The sequence below is a fragment of the Cebus imitator genome, unplaced genomic scaffold (genome assembly GCF_001604975.1).
Source record: "Cebus imitator isolate Cc_AM_T3 unplaced genomic scaffold, Cebus_imitator-1.0 Scaffold42, whole genome shotgun sequence".
Taxonomy (NCBI): Eukaryota; Metazoa; Chordata; class Mammalia; order Primates; family Cebidae; genus Cebus; species Cebus imitator.
Window position 1 is genome coordinate 4,980,121 of NW_016107357.1, and position 9,101 is coordinate 4,989,221.

Here is a 9,101-nt window from a genome sequence, read left to right on the forward strand (position 1 = left end):
AAAGACTCACATTCAGAATTTACAGAGACCTCCCACAAATCAGTAAGAAAAGACAAATAACCCAGTAGAAAAATGCGCAAAATTTGTGTTTCAGTTAAACTGAGGAAAATGGTCAATAATCCTCTAAAAAGATGCTCAACTTCACTGGTTTCCACAACGAAAGGGGTTTTCAAACTATGGCCTGCCGGCTAACTCTAACTCATAGGCTGTTTCAGCACAGCCAGACAGCCGAGAATGTGTTTTTACATTCTTGAATGGTTGGTTGAAAAACACACAACAACAACAAACCCAAAGACTATAGATAGAGGCCACAAAGCCTAACATATTTACTTTCTGGCCATTAACCAAAAAAGCCTGTTATAAAAGCATATTTAAACAAAATATCACTCCACACCCTTCAGATGGGCAAATAAAAGTCTTACTGTACATCATGCAGGGTTGGATATGGAAGGAGGGCTTGCTCAGATAGCTATCTGGAGGGAGCCTTCATTGAGACAAAGACTAGTGAGCAAGTTGGCAATATTTAATAATGTGGAAGGTGAGCATACCCACATACCTCTTAAAGAAACTCTTGCACCTTTGCATAAGGCCACACACATGGGAGGATGGAAGCATTGTCAATAGCCAACGCCTATCAGAAGAAAATTGGATAAATTACATTGTTGCATATTCACACAATCAAATGCAATACAAATGTGAAAATCACTAAAATAGAATTACTATATCAACATGAATAAATATTACAGTATATTATTGAGCAAAAATTGTAAATAATATATACAGTATAATATGATTTCACAATATTTTAAAACATAATAATCAGATAGTTTTTACTAACACATAAGCAATAAATATAAACCCACACAAGGGAGGGGTACAATGAAATTTTGGGTTCATAGACATCTCTGAGAAAAAAAAGAAAAGGACTAGTATACTGAGGGGTATGCAGAGCTTTCAAATATGTCAATAATGCTTCATTTGTGGTTTTATACAAAAAGCATTAGAAGCAAATATGAAAAAAAGTTAAGACATGATGAAGTTTGCTGTGAGCATAATGACGTTAATTATATCTTTTTTTTATGTTTGCAAAGAAAATGCAAGAAAATCATTGGTGAAAAGTATAATTAAGAAAAAACCTCTGTGGAGTCACTGAATACAAAGTAAATACAACAATATTCATAGGATTTTTTTTTTTTTGGTATGTCATTGAAAATCAACCAAATGGTAACTATGCTATTCTCAGTAAGGATAAAAATATAAGCCAACAAGGGATACATATTCCCTGAAATAGATAAGATGCATATAAAGAAAGCTATAAAACTTTACTGAGAAATATATAAGAAGTTCTAAATAAATGGATAGATTATCATATGCCCCAATATGAAATGTGAATATTTTAAACATATTTGGATGCAATTCTATTGAAACTTTTGAGAAAAAACCACTAAATAAGTCTGAGAATAACTGAGAAAACATGAATAGATCAGCATAGTTAAGGCCATTTTAGAAAGAGATGTAATGAGGGTGTTTGCTTTAGTTATTAAAACACACTGTAAAGTTATAATAATTAAAACTGTAATACAATTGCAGAAGCTGATAAACAATTCAGTGAAAAGGGTACTAGAACTATGTGTGTGTGTACTAGAAGTACACGACTAGAAGTATGTGTGTGTGTATAAATATGTACACATATATATGTACATATGCCTATATATGTTGTGTATATATGTACATATATGAATATATGTATATATGTACACATAGTCACATATTTATATAAATCTATCTGTATATAAAGTACATACATATATGCACGTAATATATATTAATCATAAATGGAAAACTGTGGTTTGTTTTATTTAATAGTCTCTCTGGGAAAACAAAGTTTTTACTTCTTATGCCAAATATTTCCTTAGAAAAGTTAAAATGCTAATTTTAACATGTAAACCTATTTAGAAATTTTTATTTAAAAATAGAGTTTTATTATCTAGTCTATGGCTGAGGAGATACATTCTAGATTTAAAAGCCATGGGAAAAACACATAGAACAAAATTTATTTATATATTTAAAAATCATTAACAAAATTAAAAGGCAGCTGACAGAATGGGAAATGATAAATGATGGGTTGCTATCCTTAACATAGAGCATATGCAAGTGAATATAGAGCATATGCAAGTGAACAATAAATATTCTAAGACACTATTGAAAAATGGACAATGAACATGAACAGACATTTCACATAAAGGAAGTATTAGTGGCTGTGAAACTTGCCATGTTTAACCAGTAAAGAATTAAATGAAAATTAAAAACATACCATGTGGCCGGGCGCAGTGGCTCAAGCCTGTAATCCCAGCACTTTGGGAGGCCAAGGCGGGTGGATCACGAGGTCAACAGATCGAGACCATCCTGGTCAACATGGTGAAACCCCGTCTCTACTAAAACTACAAAACATTAGCTGGGCATGGTGGTGCGTGCCTGTAACCCCAGCTACTCAGGAGGCTGAGGCAGGAGAATTGCCTGAACCCAGGAGGCGGAGGTTGCGGTGAGCCGAGATCGCGCCATTGCACTCCAGCCTGGGTAACAAGAGCGAAACTCGTCAAAAAAAAAAAAAAACAAAAAAAAAACCATACCATGTAACATCTCTAAACGTGATATGTGAGAAAAAGTTCCACAAAACAAATGTTCTCACACACCGTTGATAATCTTGTCAGGTACAACTTTTCGGGAAAACAATTTGGCAATAGGTATCAAGGGCTTTAAAATATTTATATCTTTTCATCCAATGATTTTATTTTAAGAAATTGATTCTAATCATAAATAAAATATTTTTCTAGAAACATTTATTTAGGCACATAGAAATAATATTAGATATACTCTAATATCTGGTAATAGTAGAAGTATCAAACTGAGAATATTCACTCACTAGAATATTACATGACCATGAAAATGATGTTTGCAGTGAGTTGCTAATGACTTCAGGACATTTTCATTATAAAAGTAAATTAACAAGGTCGGGCATGGTGGTTCCTGCCTGTAATCCCAGCACTTTGGGATGCCGAGGCACATGGATCGCCTGAGGTCAGGAGTTCGAGACCAGCCTGGCCAACATGATGAAACCCCATCTCTACCAAAAATACAAAAATTAGCTGGGCATGGTGGCGGCACCTGTAATTGCAGCCACTCTGGAGGCTGAGGCAGAAGAATCGCTTGAACCCAGGAGGAGAAGGTTGCAGTGAGCGAGATCGTGTCATTGCATTCCAGATTCCAGCCTGGGTGACAAGACTGAAACTCCATCTCAAAAAAAAAAAAAAAAAAAAAAAAGTAAATTAACAAAATGTGAGCTAAATTTTTTTTTTCAATTTTTATTTTAAGTTAAAGGATATACATGCAGCTTTGTTACATGAGTAAATAGCATGATGGTGAGGCTTGAGATCTCACCTATCCCATTACTCAGGCAGTAAGCATAGTATCCACAGGTGTTTCTTCAGCCCATGACTCCCTTCCTCCCTCCCCCAACTAATGGTCCCATTCCCAGTGTCTGTTGTTCCCATCTTTATGTCCATGTGCACTCAATGTTTAGCTCCCACTTATAAATGAGAACATGCAGTATTCGGTTTTCTGTTCTTGCATTAAGTCTCTTAGAGTAATGGGCTCCAGCTCTATCTATGTTGCTATAAATCTCCACTGTAAAAGCAAATTTCACAAAATGTGAAATTTTATATGCAACATGTGCGGGAAAAATGTTTCAAAAATTAATACTTAGCTTCAGGTTATGACATTACAGATGTTTATTTTATTTATGTACATTTTTCTGTATTTTCTAATTTTTAAAGCACTTTCATTAATTTCATAATCATACATTAAGTCAACAACTTTCATTAATTAATTCATTCAACAATTAATGATCTATTAATGTTTAATTGACAAACACTTATAAAGTTCTCACCATATTCCAAGCAAAGAAACACACTTTGTGAAAATAAAGGTCTATTGAGCTGATGTGTTGGCTCTCAATGAAAGTTGTTTAAAATTCTCACACTCAGAAAGAAATGGAATTAAATCAAGTGTATTTACTATTGCACCAACTGAACCATCAGTGGAACGGAAACATAAACATATTTGTTTTCAGGAATGAGAAGATTTGTCTTTCTGGGTTTGGAAATGATTTGAACAGTCAGAAAGTCTGGAGAAATAGCTGCCTCTTGTAAGAAATCAGATCTGAGACTTCATCAATTTTCATATTCAGTGAGGTGTCTCAAAACTGAGTTCGCATTTTCCATCTCCAGAGACTTGTTTGTCTCTTATGTAGTGAAGGTAACTGGTAATGAGCTTGCTGTTAAGAGCTGATTTGAAGTGGAATTTTTATAGAACCAATTTTTTAGTTGCTTAAAGTTAATTGCTTTGTACCTAATTTAAGTCCCACAGGAAGTAATTTTGATCTCCCCCAGCAAGTTTTATCTTAAATGAGGCTGATCTATAATCCTATTACATGTGTCTGGGTGTCCATCAGTAAATACCATGGGTTGCATTAAGTTTCTAAAGGATACTGTGTGGTTTTAACACCCTCCGAGGACTTTACTTTTAGCAAAGAAGTAAGTTGTGTTCCCGGAGCCAGGTTACTCCGCTGTACCAAATTGTGGTCCCTGGACCAGCAGCATTAGCCTGACCTGTGAACTTTTTAGAAATGCAAATTCTTGGGCCCACCTTACAGCTACTGAATTAGAAATTGTGGGAGTGGAGCCCAGCAATCTGTGTAGTAACAAGGCCTCCAGTGGATTGAGATATACACTGAAATCTGAGAAAGCTAAGCTTGAGCAATCCAATTTTGCTGAAATAGAATGGTGAGGTGAGTGAGATCAGATTTTATCCGAGATTTGGAGGCAGAGAGAGAGAGACAACATTGGGAAGTGGGCTGCTAACAGAAATTCATGCCAAAGGGCTCTAACAGCCAGTTTTCATTTGGAAAAGGAGTGCAATTCTAAGTCAAGCCAAGTCAGGAATCAGAAGGCATATGTAGGATGATAGAGAAAATTATGGGACCAGGCACAGCTTTCCACTTTCTGCCAGGTTTTTCCTGACATCTCTTGCCTGAAGACACATTAAAGTTACTCAAGGTATTTGACACAGGAAGAAATTCATTGATAATGAGCCTAAAGGAAACAAACCTTTCATTCATCTAATTTCACTAGTAAGACAATGCATTGAAAGCTAAGCAAGCTGAGCTCGCAGGGTATAAATAGGTAAGCCCTGGCTAGCACATAAGAGGAACGAAAAAACCTTTCTGAAAAACCTGATGACTCTTTGACACCATTCCAATTTTGGTGGACAATGGAGGTTTCATTAGTGCGAATAGAATAGATTGTTAACAAAGCATTTAATGCCTCTCTCAATAGATCTTATTATAGCAGTAGAGAGCTATTTGACAAAGAAAACCATGCCAAGGATACCAAATTACTTTACAGAATCTAGAGTACATGAAGAAGATAAAATATAACTGTGAAGGCTTGTGACAAGTACGTTTTCAGGCAACTTGGCTTTAGCTATGAATTCTAGTAATCAGAGAAGCCTCCAAAAATAACTTAAATATTAATTATCTATTGATTAAACATTTAACAGAATTGGATCATCGTTTGGTCTCTGTCCCAGCGTATCAGTGGTAGCAGTTTGTCAAAAGGACCAGTTGCCTTAGAAGAGTGGCTTTTAAATTTAGTGTGCATCAGAATCCCCCTGGAGGGCTTGTTCACACAGATTATTGAACTCTACCCCCAGAGTTTCTGATTCAGTAGGTCTTGGGTAAGCTTGAGAATTTGCATTTCTCGTAAACTTTCAGGTGATGCTGATGCTGCTGGTCCAGGGACCATGCTTTGAGAACCATGGGAGGAGAGAAAGCACTGAGGAGAAGAGATGCATTCTGAAGATTACACCACAGGAAGGAGGCAGAAAGTAGAAAGAAGCACTCCACTGCATAAAGCTGAACCTGGCATCCAGGAATGAGTGATACCAGGCAAGCTTTGGATGATTACAGGAAATAACTTCTGAAAGGTAAAAAATGAAGACAGATCTCCTTATACTTATGGTAACTTTTTTAAAGTTCTCATTTCATCAATAATCAAGACAAGGATCATACAGGAAATTGTCTTTGAGGCTGTATGCCCTACCTGATTGCCCTTGAATTAGAACTCAGCCAGCCTGGTTGCTTATTTCCAAGGTTAGCCACAAACTGTGCAGTGGTGTGGGAAATGGCCCACTACTGAAACTGACTCTTGTGAATAGTCTCTGGTGTGAGGCTGCAAGAAAAAAGTTTCTTTTCCCAAGATGTTTGTCTTTTCCCAAGTTCTCCACCACTTGCCCACAGATGCTACTTGTGACATACAGTTAGACTCTGAACTAAGATACAGACTATCAACGTCGCCTTTTCCTCAAAAACTTCAGCACATCTTAGTTCTCTCTGTGGTCTCAGGATGGAGCGTTAGACACCGCCTGAATGCCAGAGAAAGCTTCCTCACTGAAGCGGATTTGAGAGCAGAGAAAACACTCACTTGTCAGACTTTTGTGGAACTTGGTTTTCTGTGCCTGATTGTCTCATTACTCTGTGCTGAGTCAATTATCATCAGGTGGCCACCCAGTGCCCAGCGATGGGGGCAGCTTTGACTCGCACAGGGTAGAGGATGGAAGGAAGTGGTCCACAGAGGTTGACTGTTTACTCAGCCTCCATCATGAGGATTTTCTTGGCCACACTTGGCTAAAACTGACTCATAAGGAAGACAGCAAGCCAACAGTTCATGGGAGGTAGAACTGTTTCTATTGTTCACATGTCATTTGGCGCAGTTAAATCATCTCCTCCACAACCCAGAGAGGAAGGTGCTTCCACCTACACCTTCTTTATTTGGGGGAAGGGACGGAGTGGGAATTCTCAGCATCTGCTTCATTCCTATAGCTTTCCTACTCCAAAGAGGGAAGAACAACTTTGATTATCAGACATATTGATGACAGCCTGACAATCACTGGCTATACCTCCATTGGGCAGGGTAAAAACTCAAGGTCACTCACTGCCCCTACATGCTCCCCATTTCCTGATTCTTCTCGAACTAGACTTTATTTCAGAGTAATGAGTCAGTCTCTGTGGGTCAACCCCTTGGTGGGACCACCCCATAATAGGGAGGACTGATCTTTTCCAGCTTCTCAGCTTGGGACTGGGTGGATAAGTGTGCCTTGCAGGGAAGACTTGGCTCTTTATAATTCTGAGTGGGAGGTCAGAAACCCAGCTATATTCTCTCATCTTCTAATTGTTACAGAAAGTCAAACAGAATTGATGTTGCAATCCTCGTTTAACAACACATGTACCTTTTATCAACCAGAATCCTCAAGGAGAAGCAAGCTGGGCATTAGGACCTGGGACCAGCCCTCCTCCCCAGCCACTCCCTCACTCTTAATTCCCAAGAAGTTCTGAGACTGATGCTTTCCTATATATGCTCCTCTTATGCTAGGATTTATCAGGTGCTGTGGAGATTTGTTGGCAGCAGGACAGTGCAGGCAGGAAAGGGTCTAAGACTTGGCACTAGACATGCCTTTCAGAGTGGGACAGGCCCAGCTAACAGGAGAGGTTGGAGAAGACACAGGTGCAAGGAGTTCAGCTTTCCATGTGGAGGTTCAGCTAAGTAGTTGGCACCAGGTGCTCCAGGTGAAATGGCAAATTATGCCAAAACATGAGTAGTGCCCACTGAAAATTAGGTTCAGGTAATTTTTGGAAGTCAGGGCATGCTGCCAGTCTCTGGCACATTTGTCCCCAGAAATCCAGGCCCCAACACTAAACTAGGATAAAAAGCTAAAGCCTCCCCTGATATTAACCTCAAATAAGGAGAGAGGTACTGATATGGACAGAAGACAGGGAACATACTAGATAGAAGATGGTTCCCTGGAAAAGGTCCTACCCTCAAGCCTGGAAACCCATGGTCCTAAAGGGAAACAGACATTCCTGTTTTTGCACCCAAATGTTGCCTTTGGCCCACCATGACCCACTATCTTGTACCCATATAAACCCCAAACCCCACGCTCCACAAGTATATGAGCAGAAGAGCAGAGGAGCAGAAAACCGGTGCGGCAAAGGAAAGAAGAGGAGTATCTGAGCATCAGGAGGAATTCAGCTGGGGATGGTCAGAAAGGACATTGGCTGCAGGATGGCCAAACTCCAGGGGAAGATCACCTTCCTACTCCATCCCCTCTCTAGCTCCCCATCCATCCAGCTGAGAACCAACTCCATTTGACAACAAAGGCCCCTGCATTTACCATCCTTCAATTTGTCCATGTGACCTAATTCTTCCTGGATCCTGGACAAGGACTTAGGTACCAAGAGGGCACTGAGCTGGTTAACTCTTTAGCCATCTGCAGATAGCAGAGCTAAAAGAGCACTGTAATGTACCCACTTAGGCTTCAAGAGTTGCAGGCACCCACCCCTAGATGCTACCATGGGGCTGGAGCCCAAAAGTGCTCACCCCGGCTCTTGCACCTGCTTGTCTTCATGCTCCCCTTCCCATAAGGGGTTTGAGCAAGGCAGCTGAACAGACAAGCCACGCCCCTGTTACATGTTCTGCAAGGAAGTTCAGGGAACTCTCCTGTTTCAGTACAGTCAAAAGCAAAACTAGAGATGGTTGAACCAATGATGAGTTGAGAACCAGCGAGAAGTTTGTGTATAGGAGTTTTGTAACTACCGTGGAAATGTTATCAGACTAGAGAGCTGCAACCCAGGGGTGGGGGTGGGAATCCATTGAGAAGCCCTAGACCTAATCAAGAGTGAGGGTGATCAGATGACACACAGGGAGCCCAGTGGTCAGCTGGTTCAACCTAATCTGGAGAATGACTTAACACTGGGATGCCACTGCTGCTGGGGGAGGAGGAGGAAGCACTAATCCTGTTTCAATGTTTTCTGTCTCAAGTCCACATTATTCTGGGGACTGAGATCTGAAGTTGAGGGGATGGGGGCCAGTGAATCTGGCTACAGACATTGCATATCTGCAGAGGGAGGGCATGAGACAGGCTGAAACCGCTGCAATATGTACTCACCCTAAGGGCTTGAGGACCCAGATGATCATCTTAATTTAGGT